The 16,587-nt window shown below is 44.6% G+C and overlaps 1 protein-coding gene across 5 annotated transcripts in view; it reads right to left on the bottom strand.

The window, feature by feature from the left end:
• Nucleotides 1-16,587, bottom strand: part of LOC120359156 — a 159,712-nt gene that overhangs the window by 76,475 nt on the left and 66,650 nt on the right. Inside the window, exon 1 of one of the 5 annotated variants that reach the window (XR_005575975.1) lies at nt 354-11,442. The exons of 3 other annotated variants lie outside the window; for them this stretch is intronic. The gene's annotated coding sequence lies outside the window, so the exon portion shown is untranslated. Of the gene's footprint in view, nt 1-353; nt 11,443-16,587 lie in introns of those variants that run through there. One more of the 5 variants, XR_005575974.1, reaches the window with a different exon arrangement.

Genomic DNA, 16,587 nt, shown 5'->3' with positions numbered 1-16,587 from the left:
CGCAGTGGACGAAGAGGCCTTCAGCCAAGTCCTCAAGGAGGGCCTCACGGGGCTCGCGGCACGGCGCGGCGCGGCGCGGCGCGGCTCAGCTCAGCTCGGCTCGACTCGGTTCGCCGCTTCGACTCCGAAACGCGCGCGCGAGATATCGTTTTTCGCCTAGCTCGGTGTGCGGCCATTTTGGGTCCTCAAGGCGCCACCTAGCACACGCACACTCGCTTTCTCATCACCTGATCCGATGACGTCGGAGGAAGGTCGTCGCCTGACGATTGTGATTCGTAGATCAACGGTCGAGGCGACGTATCGGTATTTCTACGTTTTTAATACAACTTTTTGATCCTGATCAGAAAACATACCTTTTTATCATGACCATCACAGCCTGATTAGGACCCTGTTGATAAGAAAACGGCAAACGTCGACTTCGCCGTACGGCTCTTGAGAAATCTCATGGCACGTGATCGCGATCGCATGCTCGAACACGTGATCACCTAGATTAACCCTGTCACTTGTGGGGTAAGGATAGTGACACTTTGAAAACTCACTGAAAGATCGGTACTCCGTAAGACGTGTCTCGAGATCACGAGCGCGATTACAAGCTCGAGGACGACGAAGACGACGACGACGTCGTCGGATTTACCGGCTGCGAGACGAACCACGGCGGGGTTCCTAGCAGACAGGGAGAGGAATACGAACTAAGGGTTCTATATCCATCCGACGAGCGACGAGGAGCCGGGCCGAGTCGAGCATAGCATAGGGAGCAGAGCAAGGAACACTGGCACCACTCCTGGTAGGGGTAGCCGACGTCCGTCCCGAGTCTTTCCTCATCTGCAAGTCGTATAACCGAGCTAATTATCAAGTTAATATGGCCATTCTGTATGGAACCCCGCGAGAGAGTGGGTGGAAGTGAGATGCTAGCAAGGGGTGGCGCACGGCGTGCGAGCAAGACGGCCGGAGGTACATTGATATTATAAGTTGCTTCAATCGCTGTATTCATTTGTAAACTAACCAGGCTAAATGTATTCACCACCGCGAGGCGGCGCGCCGATAGGCGGAGCCACGGGTACCCGGGCTACGACGGCGCCCTTCCTTCCTTCCTTCCTTCCTTCCTTCCTTCCTTTCATCCATCTACCTTCCTACCCTTACGCCATCGGCGTCGCCAACTGTTCTCTGTCGCCGTCGTCCTTTTTAGTCAGGTCTCGATAGCCACGTCCTTCGACGGTCACCATCACCATCGTTTACGACATTGAGTAGATTTTAAATCGAAGAGATGCGAAAGATCTCTAGAATTGCGAAACGATGTGCGATTGTTTCGGAAAACAAGAATACGAAACACGTATTTCGCGCGACTTCTTTATTCGAATTTTCAAAATTTGAGGCTTCCAAAGATCTAATTAATTTAAACAGCGTAGTTGCTGCTTGCTGAAGCTACATCATTAATTAATCAGTATTTCAAATATTGTTTTTCTTTTTCGAATATAATAGTTTCCTTTATATAATTGATTTTCCTTTTATGAGTTAAATATCTTGTAGTCGCATCTTGCAAACTAAGCTGATACCATAACGAAATCGAGGAACGTTCATCGGCGCTCCTGCGGTTTTGCTCTTTCCGAGACGGCCATCCCGAATCTGGCGAACGCTCCGCGGAGGCGTACACACTCTGTCATTACGTTTCATATATTCAGATTTTTTCCTGCGAGCGGAGCTCGCGCGGGCGCCGGCGTGTATTATTATTCCGAAGCAACTTTACGCCCACCTCTTTCGTTTCCCTACCTTTCCTCTTCCTCGATGGCGCGGAGCACCGTTGCGGTTCGGGCGCTCCTATGACGACGACGACGACGACGACAACCGACGTTGGCGACGTCGTCGTCGTCTTACGGTTCGTCTCGAGAACGAAGACCGCGGAAATATGAATGCATAAATGCATAAGTGCTCCCACTACCGCCGTCGTGGGCCACCACCATCTGGTCCTCCCGCCTACTTCATTCGCGTCGTGATTCCGAGTTTCTTTCTTCGGAGATGCTTTTTTGCCCTTCAACCTGCGCGCTCGCTAGAATTTCTCTCGCCCGCAGGTCGAGTTTTCGCTTTTGCGCCAGTACGAATTTGGTGAGAAATACTGGATGTTTCACCTCTCGTCGGAAGTTCCGACAAGAATATTGTAGTAATGTACTGTGGATACAATAAAATGACAGAAGATGGAAGAAGATATTTTTACGAATTTATATACTCGGGAAAATTTAACGTCGTTTCGTTTCCGTTCGATATGGCCCTGCTATTCTCGTAATCACGCGTGTCTACCCTTAAGATTCTCAACAGAAACAGTATTGTTGTGATAGGTACGAGCCACTCATGTTCTCCAAAGTAAATAGCACGCTTGCACGCTCTCAGATTGTATTCTGGTATTAGTCGGGGGGGATACGAGCCTCCCTCTCCGAACGAAAAGAGAAGACGCACCGGTGGTGCCACGAGATTAAAAGACAAATTAGCATAATGTGTGCCTGTGCGCCCCAGGCTGCCCTGCGAAGAATTACGGGGATAGTCTGCCCGAATACTCTCCTAGTATCTCTGCATGCACTACGACTCTCATAATAATGAATCTTACAATCTTTTTTTTTTTTAAACTGCGTACCTTTTTTACTCTAAAATTATTGTAAAAAATATTTGGATAATACAACATTAAAACTATTTAATTTTTAATAGTCATTTTACAAGAACTTAATTATTTTTATATTTGAAATTTATTAACTTTTTTTTATATTAATTTTAAGATTTTACTGATTTCGATTACGACGGCGATAGAAAAACGATACTCTCGATCCGAATGCTTTCAGCATGCGGAGCGTAACGTGCCGCTATCACAACGACGGCTTCGCTGGCGAGTTTTTAATCAGGCACCGAGCAACGTGCTCGTCTCTGTCTGGTCGGCAACCAAAAAGGATCGTCGACCGTCGGCCGATGCAGAGAGGGAGCGGGCGATAGAAAGGGGAGGCGTGCGGGGGATGTTGGCGGCGATGCAAATAGCGCGTTTAATAAAGTGTCGCGCGGCTGCCATTTGAATATTGTAGCATATTCACTTTTCTCATCGAGTCCGCACGAGGAGGAGACGGAGGGTCGGCAAAGGGATGAGGAAGAGAGCAAGAAAGGGTGGGGGAGAGAAAGGGGGAGGAGGAGGAGCGGAGAGGGGGGGAGGTGAAGATCGGGAAGCCGACCAAGGTGGCAAAGAGAAAAGCGTAAGAAAAGACGGGGAAAGTTGACGGAGAAAATCCGCGGCCGAGGGGGGGGGGCGAAACGGAGATCACCTTGATGTTCTCTCGGTTTGTATATACACGCACACACGCGTGGGCGTGTATACATGCAGGCAAACGCGTGTACGGGAACTGTCGAGCGAAAAGAGAACGGTGAATCGCACCTTCTTCGCTTCATGCATGATTCAGCCGCAGTATCTCATTTCATCTGCTGCCTCCTCCGCTAAACTATATCTCCTAATGGTAATGCCATTCCGCGGCACATATCTCTTTATATTACGTGGGCTGCTTGGCTGACTGGCTGGTTCACGGTTTCTTGGCTTGGGTATATCCCGACGAAAGTGCCACTACCACCATGCCCCTTTTCCACCCCTGTAGCTCTGTGCTCTAGCACCCTATCCTCTCAGACCTCGCTGCGTCTGCCTCTCGTTTACCACCTTCGGAAAGATCTCTACCTCTCTAGGTGCGAGCGGTGCCCCCCGGTGTGTACGCGCGTGTACGTGTGTTTGCACGGAGTGTCTGTGTGTGTGTGTGTGTGTGTGTTCGTAGCACTCGGTTGGGTGAACGCGTTCGTCGTGGGCGCTCTTGAGCGCGGAGCATTGGGGAAGAAATAAAGAAAGAAATTGTTAGTTCTCGCTGTTTTAAATTACCATTTATTACGACACATAAACCCGACCTGGGCCGGGAAGTCCTACCAGCGGCCATCTTGTTCCACCCTTCTGTGGGGTGGGTAGCCGGGAGATCGCAGAGGAGGCAAAGGCAGGGTCGAGAACACAGTCTATATCATCGTCTTCTGCTCTCCATCCCCGCTTGTACCCCGCAACTCCCTTCCGCCCTGCATCCCGCTCTCTTTCTCCTACCGTCTTCTCTTTCAACTTCTCTTTTTGACAGGGACGATCTCTCTCTGCTTACGCGATCCTCTACTTTCTTCTTCGGGGTTCGTATATCTCTGTACCACGCGTAGGGTTGAAACCCTCAGTAATGATCATTACCTCCGGCATAGTGACAAGTGAGCCCGGGGAATCGGCGCTACGACTGCAGGAAATGGCCACAGATAACGCTGTCACGGCCATTTTTATATTATGACGAATGGATCATCTTTCTTCCGTTAACTTGGCCCCGCTGGGGCGTCAGGACCACAAAGGGTGATAGATTTCGTGTAACTGTTTTGCGCTCTTCGGGGAAGTACTTTTGCTACTATCACGTCAGTGTGTGCTCGTTACTCGCAGTGAAAACATACTTTACATTTTCTTTCTAATAAATTTTCTTTCGAAACAATTTAAAATATTAAACGCGTATATTTTTTTCAATCATTACGAGGATATGTTTTACCGTATTTTTAATATAAGAAAAATTATACATTTGTCTTTTATAACTATGAAAGTTGAAAAGAGAATTTAAGCAATTAGAAAATACTCATAATGAAAAATAATAAACAATTGGAAGAGAGAGAATATCTCGGATAAATTTTAGAAACTGCATCTTCGATAAATACTTTAGCACGTTCGCAGAATTGCCACGCATTTGATAACATTTTTTTTTTTTTTTTTTTACTATAAATTGTATAATTTTCCATTTTTTCTGCGTTTCTACGTCGCAAGCGGCAATCATAAAGATCCCGAGAAAAAAAAAGAAAATATCCGACTCGATAATGTTCCGTTTCGGATCTCATGGCGCCCCCCGCCGACGCGATGGCCTTTCTCAGCCCCTCGCTACGCGGCAATAACGGCACCGGGCAGTCTTTCATATCGTATCGGGGCAGCTCGTCTATGTGGAAATGCGATCACTTAGAACCGGCCTCGAAGTATAATTCGCCTACGTCTACGTAGATCGGCGTGCCGGTCGGTTGCGTCCGTGTGAGCCCGAACAGATCTCGTATATTTTTTATTATTGGTCGATGGAGCCGGTCTCCCGGGGGCGGAGGGGGTGGGACGGATTGGCAACGGGTAGGAGGTTTCGATAGCTGACCACTCGACTGGATGTGGATGCTACTGCTTCCTTCCCTCTTCCCGCTTGGCTCTTCGCGTGTCCTTTCCCTCATGCTCTCGTTTCCTCCACCATGTTGCAAAAGGAAGCCGTTCGAGTGGACGCACGAGTCTGTGTGGTCGTGTATATTTTTCGCTCGGTATACGCCGTTCTCCCGTGTGTTTGCGCGAGTGCTTCCTCTACATATATATGTGCGGCACAGTGGACCGCGTATCTCTTAGGTCGAGGTCGTTTTATTGAGTGTGGACGGCGGAGAAGCGATTCTCATGTTTTTACATCGAGGCAATTTTTCCATTTCGCCCCGTTGCCTTCAAGAACACGGACTTTCGACGTTCCGGGACCGCTGGCCGTCTGGCTATTTCTGCCCCTTTCCCCTTTCGCGAGTCTCTCGTCTCTTCTGTTTTCTCTTTCGGATCAGTCGGTCTCATCAACCGATATCCATTCGTCCTGTACGCGACACGAAATTCGAAGCGACGTCTCAAGTCGTTTACGTTCGGATTGCTGTCACGAGTTTGTGAGTGGTAGAATGGATGTGAGTTAGAATTGACATTGCAAAATATTTAATTCATATGAATTAAAAACAAGATCGTATGTTCGAACAATTTCAAAATGGTTTGGAAACTGCTGAAATTTCTTAAAATGTATTTAAGAATTATATTATATGTGAAACTTCCGATATTTTAAGTATTTCAAAATATATTTTATAATGTGTGTGTAATAAAAAAATATTAAAAAAGAATTTGGAATGATTTCGAAGGACAAACAGATATTTCGAGAGCAGACACAAAAGCACGAATAACTTGGCGCTTAGAAAGGTAAAGCATGTCTTAGATCTCCGTTTCCAGTGATATCTTCCGAGTGAAATATCTCCTCCCTAACACAATCAAGCAGAGTCGACTTTCTGAAATCTAATCATTCCGAAAGAGACCGCGCACAGTAGTCGAGCGTATATTCGGGGATGAGACAGGCTGCTCGTTTAATTCAATCGTCGTAGCGTGCACCAACGGACTATCCGTTATTAACTTTAGCCGTAACCACGTAGTACGTAAGAGCCATCGCAGACGTGGTTGTTCGGGATGGCGTTTCTGGCGAGGACGAGGGCGAGGGTTGGGTGGTTTACGGACGCGGCTCTACCGAGAGAGAGTGTATTCTCTCGTCGAAGAGGAGAGCGGAGTATCCAAAGGTAGTACCTCCATGCGGAAGATTCCTTCGAGAAGGTTCCTTCTCCTCGAAGTGGAGCCACCGGTTGGCTCGCCCCCGCTTTCGGGGGCTGTTCGCCGGCGACGCCCGGGGATTGGTCTAGGACGATAGCTGTCCGTGCTCTATCTCTCTCTCCCTCTTTCTCTTTATCCCTCTCCCTCTGTAGTGTGCCTCTCCTCGGTGGCTTGATTATACGTTGACCTAAGAAAATCAACCACCCACTACCACCACCACTAGCAGCGCCAGCCGCGCGTCCTCGGCCTTCGTCCTTCTCTCCGACGACGGTGGCCCCGCCATCCTTTCGACCATCCAGCCGAGAGGAGAGAAGCTGCGGCGAGGCGCGTCGAACAAGCGAACCAGGTGCCCCGATCCTAACCTTCCTCTTCTATCGACGGGGTTGCACCACCGCGCGATGGGAGAGAAAGAGGACGAGAGAGATCAGAGAGGGCGAGGGAGAGCGGAGGGTAACTCATCGCTTATGGATACTGATGACTCGCGCAATGAACTCAGACCGCGCTAAGGGTGGTACCGCTCTGCGGTAAACCCACCGTTCTTCCCTTCTCTTGTCTTCGGCATCCGCGCGTCCCTCTTACGCTCCTCTTTCTACCCTCGCGGTTATCTTTCTTCGTGTCCCTCTACCCGCCTTCCTGCTTCCCGACCTGCGATCTTTCAATAACATTTTCCCTTTTTCTCGGCCCAGTTGGGGGAAGATAGTGGAAACTGGGTGCCGTCTTATGTATAGAACATGCGGGGGCTTCATTGCGACTCGACGATCCTGTACGTGTTCCGTGGTTATACACGGTAAGAGCGCTCGAGTTAATGTCTTTTACGTGACAGATGGATTTGCTCGTATTCTCCGTAATAACATTTGACGAAACGTAGATCGTCCTTAGCCTTGTTAACGATACAGCACTGACAATGAAGCAAGAAATTCAAAAGTTAGATTTTTAAGATAAAGAAAATAAATCTCGATCTCTATTTATCAAAACATTTTATTTTTATTTTTATTTTTATTTTATTTTATTTTTTTACTGAAATTACACTATCTCACTCTTTCAATCTTGCATAAGATATAAAATATGGAATATGGAACACTTTGTATATTCAACACTCGTATATTTGTATACTTGATACGAGACTATAACGTACTTTTACCTTCAAAGCACCTTTTGCTTAAACGCCTTGACGCGGCCTCACGTGCACATTAAACGAGCGCGATATGCGCGGAATATCGTCGGACTAACGAGGCGTTACAAACTGAATAGAGTAGAAATTCCGTCGCGACGTCGTCGGGGAAGTCCCGGCGTCGTTTTTTCCACGTACGCTGCCGCATATACTTCTTTCCTCCGCCTCTTACGGCCATTCGTTTCTATTACCTCGCGTTAAGGGAACGCGGCCGGTCGACTGGTCTTTCTTTCTCTCTCTCGGCCCCGAGGTTAGATTTATTTTCACTCCACGGATATTTTTTTATGGTCTCGCACGCGTTATAGACGCCGCTTGTGGTGGTCCTAGAGGGAAGGAAGGACCTCGCACGCGCCCGATCCACAACGGATCCTCACACACGCGCCTACACGCACTGAATCATATGCCGACGTGCACGTACATATTTGTCGCGTGCGCGTGTATGAACGGCCGAGCGGACGGAATCGGTCGTATAATAAACCCATAAACACCCCCGTTGCGCGTCGAGAAAAAGTGCGCGGGGTGGTAAGCAGGAGCGAGAGACGGAGATGAAGCCACCCCTCCCGGAATGATACATAAAATGCCGTGCACACGCTCCGAACGTTAGCCGCTGATACACGCGGCGATACATCGATCGTCGCATGTCTCTGGAATAACTTTCGAAAGAGCTCAGGTTCGCTATCTCGGCGAATTATTGAGAATTTTCCTTGTCATCGAGAAGCGTTCGTCGGTTTTTCTTCGCGAGAAGGCTAGGTAATTACGCGATTCGCTTATCATTCTTGTGCTCCGTCTTAAGATAAAAAGAATATGAAACTTATTAATAAACTACTGCCACAAAGGTTATCGATTGTAATGTAAAAATTCAAGATGCTTTTAAGATGCTTGCGTCATTATTAATTTTGAGATAATCAAATTTGAGATATTATATAATTTTCAACTTTAACATTCTCGCGCGTATATTTTGATTTAATGTATCTCGACTATTGTACAACGGTTTTACGTTCATCAGCGCGTACTGGTATTTGACATTAAATTATTATTATATAAAGGTTCAATGTTAACATTGTTCACGCAATCGATTTTTTAGATAAAGTTTTTCTAAATGAAAATAAATCGTTATTCGAAGTTCAAGTTCCTATCAATTTCGAAATTAGAATTTGATGGATTTGTGTGATAAAATATTTTGAAGAAGAGGGATGAATCGAATCGAGCGTGCCGCGTTGTACGTCGCCAATGTTGACGGGAACGACCTTGCCGTCGCGCGATGCGTGCACGTTGCAGTATGCATGCCTGGTATGTAGCGCCGTAGACTTCTGCATTGAAAGAACGACGCGGGAAGGTGAGGAAAAGACAAAAGAAAAAGTCACAGGTGTGGGAGCGGAAAGAGGTGGAGGCGGGGGAAAGGAATTCCTAAGCACCCAGAGTGCATTGCTTACCCGCGGTAACGTTTAAGCGTTGCCATAAGTAAGTACGAGACCTTAGCGCGCATCAAGGAAACAAACAGCTGGCGCGCGCAATATGAATTAAACATGCTGATTAATAATTAACAAGTTGCCGGCTCCTTGCCCGCGTGCAAGGAGCCCGCGTACCGGCGCGGGCGTATAGACGTTGCGTGGTGGGTGTTCTCCCCGTCCTTCTCGCACCTTCGCTCGCTGTGCGCGAACATCGTGGTCGATTAAATCTTACGTTCGACACTCGAGATGAGGCGGCTGTTTTCGAGGTATCGCATGTCAAATACTGCGAAAAACGTACGGCGCGAGCCGACATCGCGCGTATTAGTACTTTCGCAGTAATTGGCTTTCCTTGTTTTTCCGTGGTTTGTTATCTCGCAACGTGACGCGACACGCACGTTTTTTTTTATTCGGTATGTTATCTCGTAGCTCTGACGTAAGCTCGGTCTCGAAGTATTAAATGCTTTATCGAATGTTAAAAGTCGCTGATGAACACAGATGAATCGAAGGAAAGCGTTTGCTTTCGCTTTTTGTTGCCGGATAGTTGTTCGCTTTCTCCACTTTGCCTACGTAAAAACCGACTCGCTACAAAGACGGGGGATAGCCGTGCACCGCATTCGAGACGAAGAGAGAGAATTTGATTTCAAATTCCGTTTGAATTAACAGCGCGAAGGGGGGAGGCGCGTCTGATCGTTCTCGTATTTATAATATATCTCGGCGGAGAGGTTTCTGTGGCAGTGGTATTGCTTTACAGAAATCCGATCAGTTCTTTCTGCAAAGAACGAGGAAAAAGTTGGCCCGCGAAGAAGAAGCTGACGAGACGGCGGAGGGTCTGCCGACCCGCTCGCTCGCTCGCTCGCTCGATCGCTCGCTCGCGCTCGCCTCTTCATGTTTATTAATGTCCCGTACATCCGCGTTTATCGATTCGCCGTTTCACTCTCGTTCCTCTCGCGAGATAATGATACTGACCTACGCCAGCTGTCGCGTAACCGTGGATTTAAATGGACTTAACAACGCCGGGGATAACCGTCGGCAGCCAGTCAGGCAGCTCTTGACACATTGACTGCATACATTACTGTAAACGTCGCTGTTGATGCGATCGACGCGGCGGGGTAGAGATTGAAAGACAGCGGAATGACTGCGTTCAAGTAGAAACATGTGATACTGTCGAATTATCTCGCCGACTCTAGCTCAATTTAGATGAAAAGAAATTGATTTCAAAGATTACAAACAATCACGCTCGTTTACGACGTGCGAGAATATGTTTCAAGAGATAGAAGCTGGCAATTTATTAATTATTAATTAATATATCTATGTATTTTACATCTTTAGCTTTACTTGTTGAAGTAAAGATCGTTTCAATAAATTCAACAACAATTGGGATTCCATAGAACATTTCGGACTAATCCAACTGCCGAGAAGCTTTGGAAGTTCTTGCTAGCTCAAAGTTTTCGTTATATGAGATAAAATACATCGAATTAATTACGGAATCTGTCCAAGAAATATCATTCTAAGACGATCTAAGACTAGTATATCTTTTTGTTGTCATTGGCACTGACCTGAACCGGAAAGATTTGCAATAACGCGTCCGACAACCCTTCTCGCAGACTCGTTAATACCTTGTATCAAGACGAGAAACCATAATTGCCGTTCGCACCCCTAACAGCCTCAAGTTAGGGTGACGAGTCCAGGAAGTATACTTGTAATTGCGGGTGAGAGAGATAGAGAAGAGAGAGAGAGAGAGAGAGAGAGAGAGAGATAGAGAAGAGAGAGAGAGAGAGAGAGAGAGAGAGGAGGCGGATGAAGAAGCAAGGCAACGAACGACACGAGAGCCGTAACGCTGTTGCTATATGGATTAATGAGCGATAAGGCTTCTAATGAGCGGCAGGTGAACGAATGAGCGGGCGAACCAAGTACACGTTTTGTATCACGGTCGTTCCGTTTGTTTGATTCGTGAGTTACGACGTAAAATATGGATGCGCCCCTTAGACAAAGCTTTTTAAACGAATCGTAAAAAAGAACACTGCGTCAATTATCTATGTTTAAAAAATTGAAACGTCCTTCGGTCTCCCTTTTACGCATTTCAATTGAACATAAAGTAAATTTTGAATTTTGAATTATTCTGCCTCAAATTTAGTCACGTACAAAAGAAAAGTGAACAACGTTTCGGGGCAGACAATTGTGAAATCGTATTCTGGAACGTTGAAAAAGTGTGTCAACATTTTTTTTAGATTTTTAGAGCCCAAAAATCTTTGAAAAACAGTAGCAGACACCAGTAACTCAGTTGGACTGGAAAAGTAGCGCAATAAACGTTAAAAGGTTAATTATTTCGTTATTGAAAATATTCTTATCTCATGAATAATTGTGAAAAAATAAAATGTTATTCAATACAATACATTCAGAAAAGCGTTACGAAATAATTTACCTTCTAACGTTTATCTCGCTATTTTTCTAATCCAACTAGGTTACTGATGTCTGCTACTGTTTTTAAATAACAGAAAATAATAGTAATTATTATCTTGCATACATAAAGTAGATATCTGAGAATATCTGAACGTTGATGTTAACGTAAATAGATTCGCTTCGACTTAAATAACTCTTTAATTATGATAAATACTTTGATTCCATAAGGTTACGCTTTATTCGACCGTAATTATATTTTCCAACTCTTCTCTCGTTTACATTAAATTACATCGGTGCTAACAACCGGCTAACGTCGCATTCTCTCCGTCTCTTTCTCGATTGTTTCGATGGGCGGATCGCTTTCGTCATCATATATCCGAACGAAATTATGCAGTTACTTTTGTGCAACGTGATATTACGGGAGACGGCAGACAAAAACGAAATAATGGCGTCGCGGCGATGCACGCGCTTATGGATACGTACGAGCGACGGGCGACGGGCGACGGCGGCCGTTGGGCAGGCACCTTAAGAGGGCCGGGGAGTCACGTCCTGTGAATTGTGGGCCACGTGACAGAGGCGTGAGGCGTGATCGAGGTGCGACGCGATGGAACAATGCCATCGGGGCTCTTCGAGGAGGAATGCCGGTACGCCGCGCCCATCTTTTCACGATCTGCCTCGCTCAACTCGCGAGTCCTGAGCGACGCGAAGCGACAAACGGTTGACAATCGGAACGATAGGGGCACAACCGCGGTGGAATTGGTCTCAAATCGATCGCGAGAGAGTGACTCGGAGTCATCGCGAAGTTTTACCGTTCCGCGTTTCTTGGCGTGGCCGGCGCCTAACGGGATCGAAAACTTCCACGCGTTGAACTTCCAGCCTGCTCGCGGCGGACCTGAAACTTATCGCCGTTATCATTATCATTTGTGTTTTGCATAAGACCCTGGATAGGAATTGCATTTTACGATAAACGTATGAAGAATGGATAAGAATTTATACAATTGTATAGAAAGAAGCGAAAATTCATTTACAAATGTGGATTTAGGAGCAAAATAATTGGCTCTGTCTTATCAAATTACATTCGGAAGAAACTTGTTTGAGGATTATTGCAACGAGGGTTGTTAACCGGACGCTAATCGTTAGTACACGAAAGTCAGCCTATCGTCTATGCAAACCGTAGACCACGCATCTTTACGGCGTCATTGGCCTCTAACGGGACCAAGAATTTCCACGTGGATGACCGATAGTTCGGCCGTGCTTGAAGTGCTCGATTTATATTGTGGAGATGTAAATATGATTTTATAAATGATACATGTTCATCACACTACAGTTTTGTAGCTTTAACGAAGCTATTAATCACCACTCGCTTCCCACAAAAATGCTTTTACACGTAAAATAGAATTACCTTTTGTTTTCGAATTTTTTCAGATTTAATCAAAGCGAAGCAAATACGTAGACTCTACTGATTCTTGCGCGTTTAAAGATATTTTTATAACTTTTTGATTATTTCTTTACTTTAATATTGAATGAATCTCTTTATTCAGAAATAACATAAAATCAGACGGGAAGAATAATTTTGTTGTAAATACAAATTTAGTTAGATACAGATCAGAAAATATTTTTTTAGATATGTTTACAGATATTTCTGATATATACAGATCAGAAATTTTATGTTGCACCATCAAAATAATTATGTAACGTTTATGTATGATATATTAATTACTGCAAAGCTTTTAACATTCTAGCAAGTAGCTTAAACGTCAAATTTTGTAGTGGTTAACATAATTATTTTCAAATCTTGTATTTCAACAAGTTTGTTCTTTCCGTGTATATTTAACGTCAGGCGCGACAAATATTTGTTTCACATTTTTTAGGTGTGTGTCTTCTAACACTTCTAGTTTCATCGTTTGGGCGGTACGTTTATACAGCACAAAACATTGCAGCAATATTGTAGAAACTTTGCGGCAACGTTTCTTCAATATTGCTGAAATTTTACAACGTTGCTGCAATATCGTTGAAATGTTCTGTGCCGCATTGTGGGCGCTTATTCATTTTAGTACAGAGGAAAACGCAACCAATTAAGGAACGAATTATTTTCTCCATTCGTATCGCGCGCGCCGCGAGTCGTAATCGAAAATTACCGCCGAATTCGTCGAGCGCCAAAGCGATCCGCTAATGCCCCTCTCGTAATGAAGCCATCTATTCTCGACGTATAGGTAGCCCGGTATACAGCTGTCGATCGATGTTCCGTTTTCCAGCTCTATAATGGACCGTGGACGACCACCGCGGGCTGCAAAGCGAGTAAGGTCTGTTTATACGCGCCGCAGTAAATAGGTATCGGCCGTGTCACGCGCGCTATAAGAATGCGATAAGACGCGTGACACGTCGCTTGCCCCGCTCGCGGACAATATAAAATCTGTCGTCGTCGTCGTCGTCGTCGTCGTCGTCGTTTCACCGGCGGCGTTCCGTTCCGTTCCATTCTGAGGGACTTCGCCATTGTGTCGGCTCGATGCTCGATGATACCATACTTGAAGAAGAGCCTCGGGCCGGTCTGTCTCGTGACCTTATTCCACTAAAATACACGCGACGTGCATGCTTAATGAGTGTTAACCACGCCGTGTTGTTCGGTAGCTCGTCGATTCTCGTCCAAGTTGTTTGGCGTTCTTATTTTTGCGTGTCTCAGATGGAGATCATTGCCGGTTCTAAATAAGAATAAATCCTGTTTCTACAAATACAATGAACTTATAAGCACACAGCGTATGGGTTTATCTAGCAATTATTCTCGATGGTTACAATTTATTTCTACGGCAGATAAAGTATAACTTGTCGAGATTAAGCTAACCAAGTGGTATTTCCATGTGAACGATTACATGTCTCACACGTTAATTACCTTCTTTTGAAAAAAAAATAGGCCGACGAAAAAACCCAGATATTCCCGAGGACGGTCTTTTTAATCCAGAAACGAATTTAAGACCGATCTCGTTGTAGCCCCCTTTTTTTTCGACTCATTCAAAGAATCGAGTTGGAGGTGTCGAAGTAATCCTCTTATCAAAGTAACTGATGACGTTTCGTCAGGCATCGAGACGTTAAAGATTATCTCGATGGTCGAGGGTGCAAGAATGGGTGTTACCTCGTTACACGGTACCCCGGTGTACCTACTTACACAATCGCTCGCACGTTCCCTCAGATACACACTCACACGGGAGGAGGGGGGAGTATACGGTCTTATTATCGCGCCGGTGCAATTAAAGAAGGAAGCCTAGAAATTAGCGGGTGGCGGACGTAGGTAAGTATAGAGTCCGCCGCAGTACGAGCCAGTGGCACCGACCACGAGAACCAAGGGGGATGGCTCGTTGAGTCTACGAGGAAGGAGAAAGGGAAAGAGAGAACGAAGCGAGATTGCGAACGAGAGAGCGAGAAGGAAAACGAAGCTCCTGAATATGCATGGGCCAAACGGAACGGGACGAGGACGAGATAAGGGCCGACTTATTTTTCCTGCCTTTCATTTTGTACCATCCTTATTTTATTTTGGCGCTAACTGCTACCGCTACCCGCTACCGCCACCGGAGATGGTCCCCGTTCTTTCCTTTCCCTCGCACTCGCGCAAAATCGTCGTGCAACTTGAAATTTTCTCATCGTTATTTGATATCGCGTACAATTTTATCTAAAGTGCCGAAAAGAGGGCTTCCGCGCAATGGTATGTTGCATTTTTTCAACACTTGGTTTGTTCACTGCTGTAAAGGGAAAATCTGCATAGGAAAAGAACTGCTTTAGTTTTGCAATATATAATTACGAAGGCCGTAAAAAAACAACATGAGTCGAACGCAACCTAAACATTTAGATCTTAAATGTTAATCTATTTCAAATGTTGTGTTCATTAATCGCCGTCTTGTACATAAATGTACATAAATCTATACATGAAGTCTTGAGATGTACACTATCATTCAAATTAAAACTACGAAAGATATTTATGTATATGAGATAAATGCATAAACGGTGAACATGTTTTTAATTGCAGATATTTATGAAATAAGAATTTATTGGAATGTAAAAATCTACAAAAAATTCCGTACTTAATTAAAAAAAGTTTTCTTGATTCAACGAGTGTTTCTCTGAAACACCAGCAACATTCTGAACAATTATTCCCGACAAGTTTCAGGGGCGGGCTAGACCAGAGTAAATTGTAGGGGCGGGAAGAACACTAATGGGGCATTAAATAAAAATATTCATTGGCGACCGAAACTCCGGGTAACTCAGACCACCACGGTTTACTGTTTTATAGAGCTTAATTGTTGGAGAACCGCGACATTTTGCCGAGACATTTAATTTACAGTATATTTATTAAACGCAATAAACTTTTTTTTTTTTTCATTCAACTTTTATGATAGAATTAGTTTTAACGATGCTGTTATGATCTATAATAATCAATTGAACAACTTGTACACGCCCCCAAATAACAATTTTTATATTAGCTGAATCTTCTAAGAGAATTTTATTTGTATATATGGCCATAAGAGAAATTCTTTGAAACTAAGAAGAAAATAATAGTCTAAGTACAATGTTTTTACAGTTAGAGTAATTTCGTCTTGCATCTGCAGCATAAATTTCGTTCTTAATATTAATTACAAGAAATAGCATTATCTGAATAGCAATTATCTTCCTTTTTTTTCCTTCGGTCTGCATTTATAAAGAAGTTACTACGCCTATCTTCTCGCGCCGCAATCATTCTATCTAGTTTACACCGAGTATTGTAATATGCATACTAAATACTATACCAGTACCAAATGCTTGATATGCTCGATACAAACGAAGATTAAGATTTGATATAATAGAGTATTTAGTACGCGTATCAAAGTGTTCAGTATAAACTGGATAATATATGGCAGAATGCAGCGACACACACTGTGCTTTTCGTGTTACTCGTATTGCATGTAAAAAGGCATTTCACTTGAAATAAATACAGTTCTCTTAATACAAGAGGTAAACAGAATAATTTTTGATATATTTTTCGTGAATAGTACTTATTAGAAGAGGAATACTCTATAAAAGTTTTTGTATGTAATTACAGGAAATTTTATTTTATAACTAGAATACTTTTTTCAAATGTATATATAACTCTGACTCCATTT

The sequence above is a fragment of the Solenopsis invicta genome, chromosome 12, assembly GCF_016802725.1.
Source record: "Solenopsis invicta isolate M01_SB chromosome 12, UNIL_Sinv_3.0, whole genome shotgun sequence".
In the NCBI taxonomy this organism is placed as follows: Eukaryota; Metazoa; Arthropoda; class Insecta; order Hymenoptera; family Formicidae; genus Solenopsis; species Solenopsis invicta.
This window is presented reverse-complemented; position numbering and strand designations above follow the sequence as displayed.